The sequence below is a fragment of the Alexandromys fortis genome, unplaced genomic scaffold, assembly GCF_014885135.2.
Source record: "Alexandromys fortis isolate MF-2015 unplaced genomic scaffold, M_Fortis_MF-2015_v1.1 scaffold_87, whole genome shotgun sequence".
In the NCBI taxonomy this organism is placed as follows: Eukaryota; Metazoa; Chordata; class Mammalia; order Rodentia; family Cricetidae; genus Alexandromys; species Alexandromys fortis.
Genome location: NW_026067971.1, coordinates 5,207,307 through 5,222,409, shown reverse-complemented (window position 1 = coordinate 5,222,409; position 15,103 = coordinate 5,207,307). Strand labels below are relative to the sequence as shown.

At 43.7% G+C, this 15,103-nt stretch overlaps 1 pseudogene; it reads left to right on the top strand.

Moving 5' to 3' along the window:
- The first annotated feature begins 6,415 nt into the window (after positions 1-6,415).
- Positions 6,416-15,103, top strand: part of LOC126509730 (guanylate-binding protein 6-like) — a 17,861-nt pseudogene continuing 9,173 nt past the window's right edge.

Sequence of the window (15,103 nt, the reverse complement as noted above, 5' to 3'; positions counted from 1 at the left end):
AGTCTTTTGGAAAACTAAAAATTTACCGGGCACAAAGAAAATGATTTATCGTTTCAATTATAGCCTACTGGCATATGAAATGCTCTGTTTTTATGAGCAAACCCTGCCAAGTGTCCGGTTATTCAGCCATTGAAGTCTCTCTTTATGGGAATAGATGTCTGTTCCCATATGGTCCCCAGCCATACAGATGGGCCATTCGTCGCTCTGTTCCAGCCTGTAGAAAGATTGGTTTGATGTTTGAGTTGGATCTGGACCAACTAGTATGTGATGGATGCGGGCATCTGTTTGGTCCTCCATGGTGCTCATCCACATTCACTTCGGCTCCCAGCATCAGCCGGCACGCAGGGTTCGTTTCTGAAAGTTCGAGGTTTCCCATCATGGCTGCGGGCGTTTTATTAATTGCAATGTGAGCTGGCATGGTTCACGGCTTTAAAATCCTCCGCAAATGTCATCGGTATAAATAATCTTTTGTCTCTCTTACTTATGAACGGATCACAGAGTTCATTATCAGAGGTCCATTATGATGCAACATTTATGTCATTCTCTGATATGGAGGGAATGCAGCCATTCTCTCAGGATGGGGCCAAGGGATTTTTGGAAACATTTTTCTGAAACGATTCCGTTCTTTGTTAGCTTTCCCTTGCTCTGAGGACTGGACTTTCCTTGCTTCTGTTTCAGTAGTTTGTGTAAAGCGCCCCCTTGTGGTGGTTCGAATGAGACACCCTGCACCCCCTACATTCAGCCCAGGCTCATATGACTCGGTCTCTAGTTGGTGTGAACAACTTTATACTGTGCCATGAGACAGCATCACTAGGATTCATTTGTTTTTTGTTTTCCTTTTTTAAAAAATTACTTATTTTTAATTTATGCCAATAAATGTTCTGCTTGCATCAATTTATGTTCGCACGCGCGCGCGCACACACACACACACACACACACACACACGGTGCGCATAAATGGATGAAAGCAGAACAGATATGGAGAGACCCTGTTCACCCTCCCCCAGGAAAATAAATTAAAGCCTGAGCATCATGACAGTGATCATAAGAGATCAGTTCATTTTCCCTTTGTTTCTGTTCCTTAACACCTCACCGCAATCATATTTTGTATCACTATCTATCCGTCTGTCTGTCTGTCTCTCTCTCTCTCTCTCTCTCTCTCTCTCTCTCTATCATCTATATCTATCTATCTATCATCTATCTATCTATCTATCCATCTGTATCTATCTATCTATCTATCTATCTATCTATCTATCTATCTATCTATCTATCTATCTATCTATCTATCATTATCTATCTATCTATCTATCTATCTATCTATCTATCTATCTATCTATCTATCATCTATCTATCTATTTTCTATCGTCAGGGTGTCTGTAGGTAACCCAGGCTCATCTTCGACTTGTGATCCTCCTGACTCACCTTCCTGAGTGCTGGAATCACTAGTGTGGTCCATTATACTTAGCAAACCATTTTACATTGGAAATTTCTGGATTTGGGCTGGAGAGATGGCTCAGTGGGTGAAGGTCTTGCTGGGAAGCCTGGCAACCTGAGTTGAATCCATGGAACCACACAGGAGGGAGAGAACCAGCAACTCTGAAGTGGGTGGAGAGAACTGACTTCGCCATATTGTTCTCTGATTCCATGCACACTCCGGTGTGCACACAGATGTGCACAGAAGAGTAAAATGCTCACTGGATCTTGATTTTGGAGAATAAGGACACACAGTTTTCTTTGTATTTCTTGTGTCTAGCATAGTGTCCTGAATTCTCTTGCAGTGGAAAAACTGCCAAACTAAATTAAAGACATATAGAGTTCTTGGACTCTGACCGAAAGGGCTTAGGAACATGGCCTGTTTCCTCCCTTGTTATTACTAAAATGATAAAACCTTCACTGCAACTATTTTTAAAAAGACAAGAACTGGTGAACATGATTTTAGAATGACTCCAGAAACAAAGTTGCTGACACATGAGTCACTTATCCTGTCATAGCAGTTTCTGGAAATATTGTCTGATATTAGAGTGACCTATGATCATATTTGTCCCCATGGGGCTCTGGGGCAACACCTGTGCTCCTTTGTAGGACCTACCTACATTATAGCTCTTAAAAGGTCTTCGTTGCCAGACTTGGCGTCTGTGCATGTTCTTAATCCCAGGATTTGGAGGTGGAGGCAGGAGGATTACCAGCTTACAGCCAGCCTGGGACACATAGTAGGGGCCTGACCCAAAAATAACAAAGTACAACATCAGGCTAGGGGAACTAATTTTTTTAAAACATTATTTTCTTACATGTGTGGGTGCTTTGGCTACATGTGTGCCTGGTGCACACGGAAGGCAGAAGACAGCTTTGGATCCCCTGGATCTGGAATTACAGATGGTTGTGAACCACTGTGTGGGTGCTGGGAATTGAACCAGGGTCCTCTGGAAAAGCAGCCAGTGCTCTAGACCACTGAGCCATATCTCTGGCTAAGAAAGCTTTCTAATTATACCATTTGTCGTCTTAAAACGTCCCAGTGTGGCAGAAACACTGTTGGGAAAAACATGTAGTCTGGCCTGTTTCGGTGACAGCTTTTTGTCAAACACCCGAAGAACCGAGAGTGGGGGCCCCCAACTGCTGTTCTGTCATGCGTCCGTAAATGCCCATTTACTTCAGCACACGGCAGCATGCCTCTTGTCTGCGGCTGGTGAGCACACGCCAGTGTGCCTGGCTGGTGAGCACACGCCAGTGTGCCGCTCGACTGCGGATGGTGTGTGAGCATCTCAAGACTTACAGGCTTTCATTGTTTTACATCCTCAGAGGGTCCAGAATCCAGGGAATGCTTAGCGCGGTACCTACGGCTCAAGGTTGCTCTTGTGGCTTCTGTTGAGGTGTCTGACAGGGGTTGGAGTCACCAGAGTGTGGCTGCAGACAAGAGGCTCTGCTTCCTTCTTAGGGCACCGCCTCAGGCTGCTCAGCATATGGCTTTCCCCATGGGCAGGGATCCAGGATGGAGGCAGCATTCACAGGGCAAAGGATTTATGTAGTTTTTCACCTCAGGAGTGAATTCTCTTTTGTTTATTGTATTTAAATCATTAAAGCAGGTTATTAAAAACATACTCACTAGGAGAGGAACTAAGCTTTCCCTGCGGAAGGGAGGAAATGCAAGGACTTGTGGGCATTCTTGCACACTGACCACAGGCACCTGCTGCCTGCAGAAGACAGTTTGCTTTCCAGCTGTGTGTGTGACTTTAAGGAATTTCGGTCTCGTTATCGACAAGTTGTAGACATGTACACTCAGCAATAGATGAAGTAGCTCTGCCCTCTCACAGGGGAAGCCTTAGGTAACCTTAACGACATTTCACAACGGGGCTCCAGTGAGCAGACGGGGAAAGGGGAATATTGCATCGGCAGCTGCGTTACAAATGGACGGTAGCGGTGAGCTTGCCGGTGCATTGCCGGAATTACCGGCGTTACTGGCGTTACCGGTGAAGACAGACATCTCCGCAGACAGTTCACCTTGTGGCTTCTTCAGATTTGTGGTCAAATAATATTTGGTCACAAGGTTTTCGTCACTTATGTTGTTAATTACAAATACTTCCTTTTCATTGACTTCGGTTGATTTTGAGTGGTCCAAGATATTCCAAACTAACTCTTTTCTAGAGAATATTTATGAATTCTAAAGGGATTATATATAATGCTTACAATTAGAAATAATTACCTATATGGTATATAGACACGGTATACATAATTCTTATGGAACCTTGTTATTCTGGCTAATTTTATGTCAACTTGACGCAGGATAGAGTCATCTGAGAGGAGAAAAGTCCCAATTGAAAAGAAAATGCCTCCAAAAGATCGGGGTGCAGGCAGGCCTGCAGAGCATTTTCTTAATTAGTGACTGGCCCACTGTGGGTGAGGTTATGCCTGGGCTGGTGGTCCTGGATTCTACAAGAAAGCAGGCCGAGCAAACCATGGGGAACAATTCATGTAAGCAGCTCCCCTCCATTGCTTCTGCATCAGCTCCTACCTCCAGGTTCCTGCCCAGAGCGAGTTCCTATCCTGATAAATAAAGCTGCTTTGGCCAAAAGCAAGACCGGATAGAGCCAGGTAGGAAACCCAAGCAGAGATACAGGGAGAAAAAGGACGGAGTCAGAGAGAGAGCACCAGCAGCCACTCTAGGAGCATCATGTCAGAGCACCACTCCAAGAACTTTATGGTTAATCCTGGCCAGTCAATTGCAGACTCCATCCTAGATTCAGGTTTCTTTACTGGCACAGTGGAATGGCTGTACAGAAAATTCTCCTGCAACAGGAATCCCTGGAACTGGAGTTATGGATGGTTGTATACCACCCCCTGGGGCTGGCTCTTAACCACTGAGCAATCTCTCCTTCTTCTTCTTCTTCTTCTTCTTCTTCTTCTTCTTCTTCTTCTTCTTCTTCTTCTTCTTCTTCTTCTTCTTCTTCTTCTTCTTCTTCTTCTTCTTCTTCTTCTTCTTCTTCTTCTTCTTCTTCTTCTTCTTCTTCTTCTTCTTCTTCATAACCCAATGAGGCCATGTAGTGTCGCCACGTGCACATGGGTGTAGGGAGGCACCCACCTACCATGACACCACTGAAGAAAACTGACTTCCCTGCCCCAGCAGCCAATGCCATTTCCATTGTTCTTTCTCTGTTCTTTATAGACAGAGTTTCACTATGAAGCCATGTCTAGCCTGGATCTCACTATATAGACCAGGCTGACCTTGAACTAACAAAATCAGCCTGCCTTAGAATCCTGAGTGTTTAAAGGTGTTAAAGGCAATGAATGGGGCTAAAGGCAAGCAGAACCAAGCTTAACCATTTCCTATTTTTTAGAAAATTCCTATTTTTAGCATTACATAAAAAGTCTTTGTGTACTCGAAGAGTTCTTTTACTTCTCCCAGCATATTAAGTATGTTATAAGTAGACTAATCACTCAGATACCTCTAATACATATATATCTATATCATTATGTATGTGTGTGTGTTGAATGCTTACTTTCTGTGTAAAATGAGGACGTGACTGCTCCAAGGTGTGGTTGAGGGGAAGGATTTTATTGTCGGTGTGAGGGAGAGAACAGCCAGGGCCTCTGAGAGACTGCAGAACAGGGAGAGAAAGTGGGAGACGGAACATGGCCAGCGGAGTCAGACCATGAGAGGAGAGAGTTGGGTGAGAGACAGAGACGAGAGAGGGGATGGCTGAGATGGTGTGTGTGCGTGAGAGCTGGGGAAGGGAAGCCCGTGATCTGGAGAAGTTTAGGTAGCAGCAGGGTGAGAAGAGCTGAAAAGAAGTCCAGAGTGAGCCTGGAGGCCAGCAGACACTTTGGTATTCGATCAGGCACCATGCCCGTCTGTATGTTTTGGAGTGGCACTTCCTGTATTCTTTCTTTGATGAACTATTTAAAAAGAAGTTAAGATGTCACGATGCCTCACTCTTAAATCCTTCAACCTGTGTCTCCTCAGAATGAATGCATCCTCCCAGACCAGCACACACTCTTGCATACCAGGAAAGTTAGAGTAATTAATAAATCTGGTAGGAAGTAGGACTCAGTTCGTGGCTTTGGGGCATGCCCATCACCTAGAGCACTACACTCAAAATGAGTGAGCATCTGTCCTTGTCAGAAGAGATAATCCAGTTCCGTTTCCCAGGCCCCAGCTGTTGCTCACACCTTGTCCCTCATCCCCTTCTTGTTCCTGTCCTCTCACCACTGAGTGATGCTGTCAGAGTTGATGGCGGGTTGCAGGACTGGTCACGACTGCCTAGTGTCTTTCCTCCTCTTGCTCAGCCTTCTCTCCAAGCTGTGGACAGCACATCTGCCTTGACTAGCCCAGCCTGTGAGCAAGAGACATTTAAAGCCTCCAGAGGCAGTACTCAGTCCAGAGGACTGTAGGGTCCTGGGGAAACAGTCTCATTTGTTTATTTTTGAGACAGGAACTATCCTGCAGCTCTGACTATGCCTCCAGAGTGTTTGGATTAAAGGTGTGTGCCGACACTCCCAGCTCTACTTACTTTATTCAAAATTGTTTTCTTGATAAATCTGCCCCCCCCATATTAGAAAATACACATTCAAAACACTCAAAGTTCTTCACACACACACAAAAAAAACCATTCAGGCATTTCCACTAAGGAAGGTCTCACTACTGTATTGAGCCACATAATTCTGCTTATGTTTGTGCATGGATTTCTGTTTGTCTTTGAGTCTAGGAAACTCTGGCCAGATTGGGGTGATGTCATGTGGATGAATCTTCAAACCCTTGCTTGACAGGAAAGAAAGGTGTTGGTGGGAGCACATTCCTGGGGTGGAGACTTGGAGTAACTGTGGTTCAGACCTCATCGCTGCTGAGAATTGCCAGTGCTCATTGTTAGCAATATCTTGAGTGGCGTTACTTTCAATTTCAATTTTGTAGCGGTGTGTGGCTTTGAGCCCGGTAGTTTATATAAAGGAGGAGTGAAAAGCAGAAGAGATAAAAACAAGGGGCGAGCGCCAAGCAGGTGGGAACTGCGCTGGGACCTGCAGGAAAGGGATCAGGTGAGTTTACTTTACAAAGCAATTTAGTGTTGACCTTGACTTAATCTAACTCGATGGGGCAACAGAGGTGCAAAGGCAGGCTGCCTGTTGTCTGGTCTTCAGGAGTCTGTAGCGGGCCTTAATTCTGGGGTAGTTTAGCTTATCGCCTTTGGCGGGTGACATACAAGGTGGCAGCCCGATACTCTGAGGTCTCTGGATACAAGGCTCTGGCATTCACAGCTCTGTGCAGCCACAAGTGCAGTGGGAAGATACCCGGGGTGGGAGACTGCCTGCTTCGCCGGGCCCTGCTGTAGCTCCGGCCTCCAGAAAACACCATCCTTATCAAGGAGCTAACAGGCAATTGAACTCCAAAGAGAACAGTTTTGTCTGTCTCTAAATTATACCCTACTCAGAGTAGGGTTGTAAAAATATCTATTCAGAAATAAATTTAGTTCATCTCCCACTGAGTTTCACTAAGCAAAGCACATAGTCAAAATTGACTTTGATGATGTGTAGGGTGTGCTTACACATATGCACTCAGTCACTCAAACACACACACACACACCATGATGTATGCATCTTTTCATACTCTTTATCTTATTCTCATAAATGGGAGTAAGCTGCAGAGAAGTTGATCATCCTCCTCAAAGGAATTTGCCTCTATTTGAATTCTCAGGATTCTGAACAGTCTCCTGCCTTGGCATAATGCGCTCATAAAGGTCATCCCCGTTTCAGCAAGCAGCAAATTCCATCCACGTCTCTGATCGAACTATATTTCATTGTGTGGGCTATCACGTCACGCTGTCATCTATCTATTGGTGGGAGATTGAGCTGTTTGCAGGTTTTGGGTGTTGTGAACACAGCCGCCATGATCATTGGTGTTTAATGTCTGTCCAAGCTCTTGTTTACAATTGTTCAGGTACTACATATAAGCAAAAGTGGAGTTGGATCCCGTGTAATTATGGTTAATGTTATAAAGATAACGATGCTATTTTCCACAGTGCTATAATCACTTCACGCTCCTGTTAGTAATGTGGCAAACATCCACCTTTCCATATCCTGGTTCCCATTCTTTTATTTGTTCTTGGTTTTGCCGTATGTGGTAGCCGTTCTAGTGGAGTTGATGCGATGCCTGTGGTTCCCAGTGTCACTTCCTGAAAGCTGGGCCTAACAGATTATTTAGAAACAAAACCAACTGCGCCTTGAAATAACCTTATTTTGCTTAAACTATGAACACACAAGCCTAAACTCGACTTCAAGCAAATGCTTTGGTTTGACAGAAGCAAGACTTAAGTCCAGATAACCCCGAGTAGTCAACGAACATGAGATTCTGTGAGGACAGACTCTGAAACAAGCACCCTTGCCTTCCCAAAGAGAAATTTTATACCTAAATGGTTTCTTCATTTGGAGCCCTCATCTTCCCAATAGACCCTCGCCCTTGACATTTTCTCATTGGAAAACACTTTACCTTCCAATCTAGTGTTTCACAGCTCACGAACTAAATCATTTCAAAACAAAATCTTCAAAATTTTCATGTGCCTCGGACTTTTCTTGGTGATCATTGACCATGGGTATTGTCTCGTGTGTCTAGGGCTGTTTACAAACCTCTAGAGAGAAAGGTCCAGTGCAGGCCTTTGCCCATTCTTCAGTTGAGTAGTTCATGATGAAGGAGCTCTTTGTTGAGATGTTAATCCATTTAAACAAGGTTGATATTTAATATTCCTCACCCCTTCTTGGGTTGCCATCTTACTCTGGATAGAATCTTTCAATGCACAAACGTTTCTAACTTATATCTTGAGGTTTTCGGTACAAGAGAGCCAAAACGGAGTCCTGGTTAGCCTATTGCAGTTAACGTCTTCCGGGCTCCCTGCAGACCAAGCATGTTCCAGCTTGGGGAGAAGCAGGGAAGGGAAACAAAGATAGCCTGTAATTTCCTACCGTTATTGTGTCATTGTTTCAGTTGGCTATCTATGTAGCTGCTGTGATATGTGGGGTGTTTTCTGAAGTGCCCATAGTACCATTTCCTCATTTTAAAAGTTGGTTTATGGAGAGACCAAGACTTAGAACAAAGGAGTCTGTCATTTTGCTTGTTTGTCATGGTGTTGTTAATAATCTCTATGAGCTGCTTACTTGGGATTTTAGAAGCTTCAGAGTCTCATGTGCACTGTGGGTACTTTTACATTTCTGTGACATCACATTCTTAAGGTATCATTTGTATGGCCCAGCATATCGTACGGCTTCGGTGCAGTTAACAGTCACTGGAAGGATCACTTTCTTCTTACATTGAAGTGAAACTGCTGGCTACAGCAGTGAGCGTCTCAACAAAGTTTCCTTGGAAAAATTGGAGAATGATGGAGAGTCCCTTGTAGGCTGCAGATGCAAGGTTACATGCAGACAATGTAGAGGTTTCCTCAGTCTGGAGTTGCTGGGTCCTTGGGTATCGCTGAGACAGGTAACTGTGATTTCATTTGTGTCAGGAGAATCTCCTAGGTTGGCAAGTTGCTATGGCCAGTGGACCGAAAATGATTGCCCCCATTTGTCTGGTGGAGAACCACAAGGAGCAGCTATCAGTGAACCAGAAAGCCCTGGAGATTCTGGGCAAGATCTCGCAGCCAGTGGTAGTTGTGGCTATTGTTGGATTGTACCGTACAGGCAAGTCCTATCTGATGAACTGCCTGGCAGGACAGAATCACGGTGAGCATTGTTAACGTGTCGGCACCACCTCTGTCTGCTCTACTTCTTGTTCCCCGTCCTAACAAAAAAGCTCAGCTTCTGTCAGTGCAGCTGCCCTTTCCTGCCAGGTTCATCACTAAATTACTATTCTGCAGTATTTGTTCCTACAGCCTTTCCTGACATTGAGAAAATCTCTCCTGCACGTGCTCAAGGCATGCCTCCTCCAATGCTCTGAACTCTGGGATCCTGCGTGTCAGTCCCCTGCCTCATACAACATGTTTTCTTTTATCATTTCTTTAGGAATATAAGACTATTTGGCAAGGTGTGACCTTAAAAATCATTATTGGACTTCACACACTTTTATTTATTTTGAAATCACGTTGGGTTCTTTCAGCTTTATTCATTCATTCTTTTTGTTTGACTTTGGACAGGGTCTCCCTATGTAGCTCTGGCTAGCCTGGATTTTATGATGTAGATCAGGCTATCTCTGGACTCACACAGGTCCAACTGCCTCTACCTCCTGAGGCACATGTTACTCTGTCTTGTTAATTACTTGAATATAAAAGTATTAAGTCATTCTCCTCTCGACTCTCCCCTTCCAAGTAACTCTGACTAGCACATCTTTCTTCCAAAGACTTTTATTTTTAAGAGATTGGATCCTGCTATGTAGCCCTAGTTGGTCTAGTGAGAGCCACGGCGCTCAGACTAGCATTGGACCAGCGGCAATGCTCCTTTCCCAGTCTAACTTACAGTAAGTGACACCTTATTGGCTTGAGACTACTCTGTTACAGTTGCTGGAGTCCTCCATGTTGGCGTATTCTTTGATGCCTCTTTGTTTCCATTCAGAACTTTTATGTTTCATTGTTCTCATGTTAAATGTCCCCTATAGTTTGAAATCAATGACTCATAATCACAGAGTCTGGAGAAAATTGAGAAAGCACTGTCTTAAATGGTAGCAATTTACAGTCCAACGTGCCTGACTTTGCAACACTCCTGCCCAGAGGATCTGCTTCTAGTGTCCGTTTCACATAGTTGTGACCGTAGTTCCGGAGAGAACAGCTTGAGGAGCCAGCGTCTGTCTGGGTTCGCAGTTTCAGAGGCTCACTCCAATGTCCTTTGGTCTGTTCACTCCGGACTCATGCCAAGGGAGAAGGTGATGGCTGCAAGCCTTTGTAGAGGAGGCTCATGGAGGACAAGAGGCAGGGATGAGGAAGGCCCTGGTGACCAACGATAACTTCCAAAGTCAGTGACCTAGTGACCTCCTTCCTTCAACTAGGCCCCAATTCCCAAAGGCTCTAGAACATCTCCAACTAGTGGTACTAGATGGTCATCAAGGACTCTGCACACAAGTCTGTGTGAGATATTCTACCCCATGCAAAACAGAACCCCTTGCCTCTCCCCCCAGGCTTCCCTTTGGGCTCCACTGTGCAGTCTTAAACCAAGGGCATCTGGATGTGGTGTGTGCCCCATCCCACCAAGCCAAAGCACACCCTGGTCCTCCTGGACACCGAGGGCCTGGGCGATGTGGAGAAGGTAGGGCTAAGGTTCATGTCGGCCCCCTTTGCTGTTTGTAATCTGTTGTCATCTGTCTGTGATGTCTGCAGCCTGACCTGTGCTGGCTGAGGGGACAATGGTCTGCTGAATTTCACTGCTAGGAAAGATCAGACCTCATGCTATCAGCTAAAATACACCTTTGTTTCTGTACCTTGGAGTGAGTGATTTGATCCACAACATTACAGGTTAATTGAGCAGGTCAGCATAGTCTCCTGTGATCCTGTCCTTGGGGCAAATTGGCCAGCCAGACTAGTCAAACCAGTGAGCTTGAGGTTCAGTGAGGGACCTTGGCTCAGCGAATACAGTAGAGGCCATCAAGGAACTCACTTTGAACCTTCACATGCATGCTCACACACACGCACACATATTTACACAGACATCGTTCCCCCATGGGAACATGAACACATGCACACACATGCACACACACGCACACATACACACACTCGTGCACACACACACGCATACACACACATGCACACACACACACTCGTGCACAAAGGAATAGCTTTTATAAACATAAGTAAGTAGAAAACAGTAATTCTCTGAAAAACATCTTTGTTAAATTTAATTAGATATAATTAGACTCTCAAATTGCAATTATTGTGATATATTATTCCTATAGCACATATATTTATAGAATAAGAAATTCCAACATCCTTCACTGAGTGCCATTCTGAAAACCAAATACAGTGCTAGGCTTTTGTATGTTATCTTCTTTCATAGAATTGAGGAAACAAAAACATTGTAAATATTTGAATCCTTTCACAAAATGAAGAACTTATTGTAGTAATACTTCACTTATATTTTAATAAATAAAGCTTGCCTGAAGATCAGAGAGTAAAACAGCCACCCTGGTCAGCCTTACAGAGCAGGTAGTAGTGGTGCACACCTTTAATCCCAGCACTAGAGAGGAATATAAGATGGGAGTAGAGAGCTCTCAGGCTCAGTCTCATTCTGAGGTTTCCTAGAGTCAGGATCGCCATTTCAGTCTAAGGTAAAGGTAAGAGCCAGTGGCTGGCTGCTTTGCTTTTCTGATTTTAAAGTTGAATCCCAGTATCTGTCTCTGGGTGTTTATTATTCATGCTACAGATTCTCCTCATACTTCTCAAAGTTGTTATTGGCATTCTTGTCTATTGTCTTTGAATAGGAAATACCTTAACTGAAACAATGACCTATAGACTTTCTCTGGCTTTCCATCTCTTTCTGTCTTGCTCATTGCTAGGGACTGAATGAAGGCTTTGCATATGCTAGGTACCTGCTCTGCTACCAATTCCTGTTCCCAGACCTTTCTGTGTGTATGTATGTGAGTGTGTATTTACTTAAACCTATAAAGTCTTTTTACACAAATATATGATGTGCATGGGTTCTATACCACGAATTTCTCTGAAAGGACTCTCGAGAAGGACTCTCCTCAGCCCTCTTCCCTCATGTGTCTTCCAGGTTGACCCTACGAATGACTCGTGGATCTTTGCCCTGGCTGTGCTTCTGAGCAGCACCTTTGTCTACAACAGTATGGGTACCATCAACCACCAGGCCCTGGAGCAGCTGCAGTATCCTTGTAGGACCTGAGGCACCATGTTTCATGGAGTGTTCTGGAATGCATGTAGAGGCACAGACCTGCCCTATCACTGTGTGGCTTTTGGTGGGGCAGAGGAGACCCAGGGCAGCAAAGAGTGCTTATTGTGATTTATTTTTAATAAGAGAATCATGAGAACGTGCATGTGAATTCACTTTTCCTTAACCCAGTGCCAGTTACGTCACAGAACTCACTGAGCTGATCAGGGCAAAGTCTTCCCCAAGTACTGATGGAATAAAGAATTCCACAGAGTTTGTGAGTTTCTTCCCAGACTTTGTCTGGACTGTTCGGGATTTTACCCTGGAGCTGAAGTTAGATGGAAAGAGCATCACGGAGGATGAGTACCTGGAGAACGCACTGAAGCTGATCCCAGGTAGAGGGAGGGCTGGGGTGGTGGGCTGGGAAGGGCTGGGATCTGCTGAACTGCTCCCATCCTCTGTGGAGTCCTTCTGTATTAGGCAGTGGGATGGACATCTGCAGGAACTCTGATAGGTCATTGGCTGGTAATGCCTGGGAACTGGAGTTTGAGAAAAGCAGAGCCTAGAGCATAGCAAAATTATTCCAAGCCAAGTTATTTTCAGTTTGTATTTTAGCATATAGAATATAAAGTATCTAAACTTCTCCAAGTTTGGACATTTGTATTGACTGACTTTGTGGCTGCCTTCTTTTAAGAAAAAGTTGGCCACATAATTCTTATTCATGAATTTATCATACATAGCCCATCTCAAAATACATTTTACAGAGTTATTCTCCTCTCTCAGGAACATAGGTTCTCAATGCTGGATTGGTTATGTTGTGCCCAAAATTTATCATAATAGTCTATTTTAATTCATGCCACAGTTTCAGGATCAGTAACATTAATGGTCCATGTCAGTTCTATTAACGGTTTATAAACTATTTGTAGAGACGTTGACGTTAATAGCCTGAGTGTGGAGCTGATGAAGCCTTGTAAGGAATGTCAGTTTTTCTCCCTCTCCTTTTTATTTCCTCGCTGACCTGAAACAGGTGGAGAAGCGGTCTGTGAGCTGCTGCGGTCTGTGAGCTGCTGCAGTCTGTGAACCGCTGCAGTCTGCATCCCTGTGTTGACCCAGAGGCAGGCAGAGGAGCGGTCTGTGAGCCTCTACGTCTCAGAACTTCCGGAGCTCGGGAGAATGCCCTACATTGGCCACTGTCTGGCTACAGTGGCCACTGAGGCTTTTGATAAAATTTTAAAAATGAATTTTATTGTGTGTACTTTAGATTTATAAACTGATGTCATAGAACACAGGTGGGTATTAAGGTGGACACTGTAAGTCATGTAGACAACACACCAGTCATTACACACAGTTAAGTCTTATGGTAAACAGCTAGAGTCGACGGCTTTACTCTGTACTTGGTGTTGCATGTTACCTTTCCAGTTCTCCAAACTCTGCGAATGACTCCTGACTTCCCATCTCTAGTATCTCTAGTGACCACTGTTTTATTCTGTTTGTATATTTTGCCTTAAAAATGAGTTCTGTTTAGAATCAAAGTAGTTTTGCTTTGGTGACCACAGCATTGTTCTTAGAATTGCTAATGTTGCTATTTCTAATAGTCTATCATCCTTTATTTGTGGCTCTTCTTTGGGGTTCCGCAGCACCCTGGCTACAAAGGAATGATTGGGCCAGAAATCACATGCAATCTGCTGTTCAGTCAACAGGGTACACAACTATAGTGTGCTTGATGGCATGTTCAGGCTGTGGATTTCAGTCATATGCTCTTCCAGGGGGGTTAAATGGCTCCTGAACTGTTTCACCAGATGTCTGCCAACTATAAACTTGGTAAACTTTTAACATGCAAAGAAGTGTTGCATGTTTATGGCAGAGACCCATGAGCACAGAACACTTCACAGAGACAAGGGCCTCCATCATTTGCTCTCTGCTCTGAGACTACCCCATGGCTTTGTGTTTCCCTTAACGCCAGGTGACAATCCCAGAATCCAAGCATCCAATCTGCCCAGAGAGTGCATCAGACATTTTTTTCCTAAACGGAAGTGTTTTGTCTTTGACCGGCCAACAAATGACAAGGAACTCTTACGCAAAATTGAGACTATCTCAGAAGACCAACTGGATCCTAAGTTCCAGGAACAAACAAGGGCTTTTGTTTCCTACATCTTCACCGAGGCAAAGATCAAGACGCTCAGAGAGGGAATTAAGGTCACTGGGAATCGTGAGTGTTTTTTTTTTTTCACTCTTCTGTATAATGTGTATTGAATACATTGTAATGTGTATGTTATTTTTATTGATTCTAAACATAATGGTGTGCAAATATTCTTAGTATGAAGAAATGTATATATTTTATGATTATTTATTGAGGATTCAGTACCTTTAAAACTGCAAACTTTGTATCTTGTATCTATGGTTTCCACACATCTAAAGAAACTCTCAGTTGCTAATACAATCACAAGGGCAAAAAATTCTCAACTGATAATGAATCATTACTAAGATCACTAAAGCAGATGTATATTATTTCTTACAGGGGAGGTGTTGTATATTAACTGTTCTTTGCAATGGGAATGTGAAAAATCTTTCTGAAGCTTAAAGTAGCTCTAATATAAATACTAGCGTTTAGGTCACTGTAAGCCCACACTTTAGAATCAGCAATAAACTCACTCCGCTATATGTTGTCTCATTAGTCTCCTTATGTCATTTATTTTCTATTAAAATATAAATTCTATTAAAATATTAAATGTAAATTGCATTTCCCAAAGGCACCTGAAGTTTTTAGATAAAAGTGGATTTTTTAAAAAATAAATTAAAAAAAACCCATAAAAGTGAAGGGA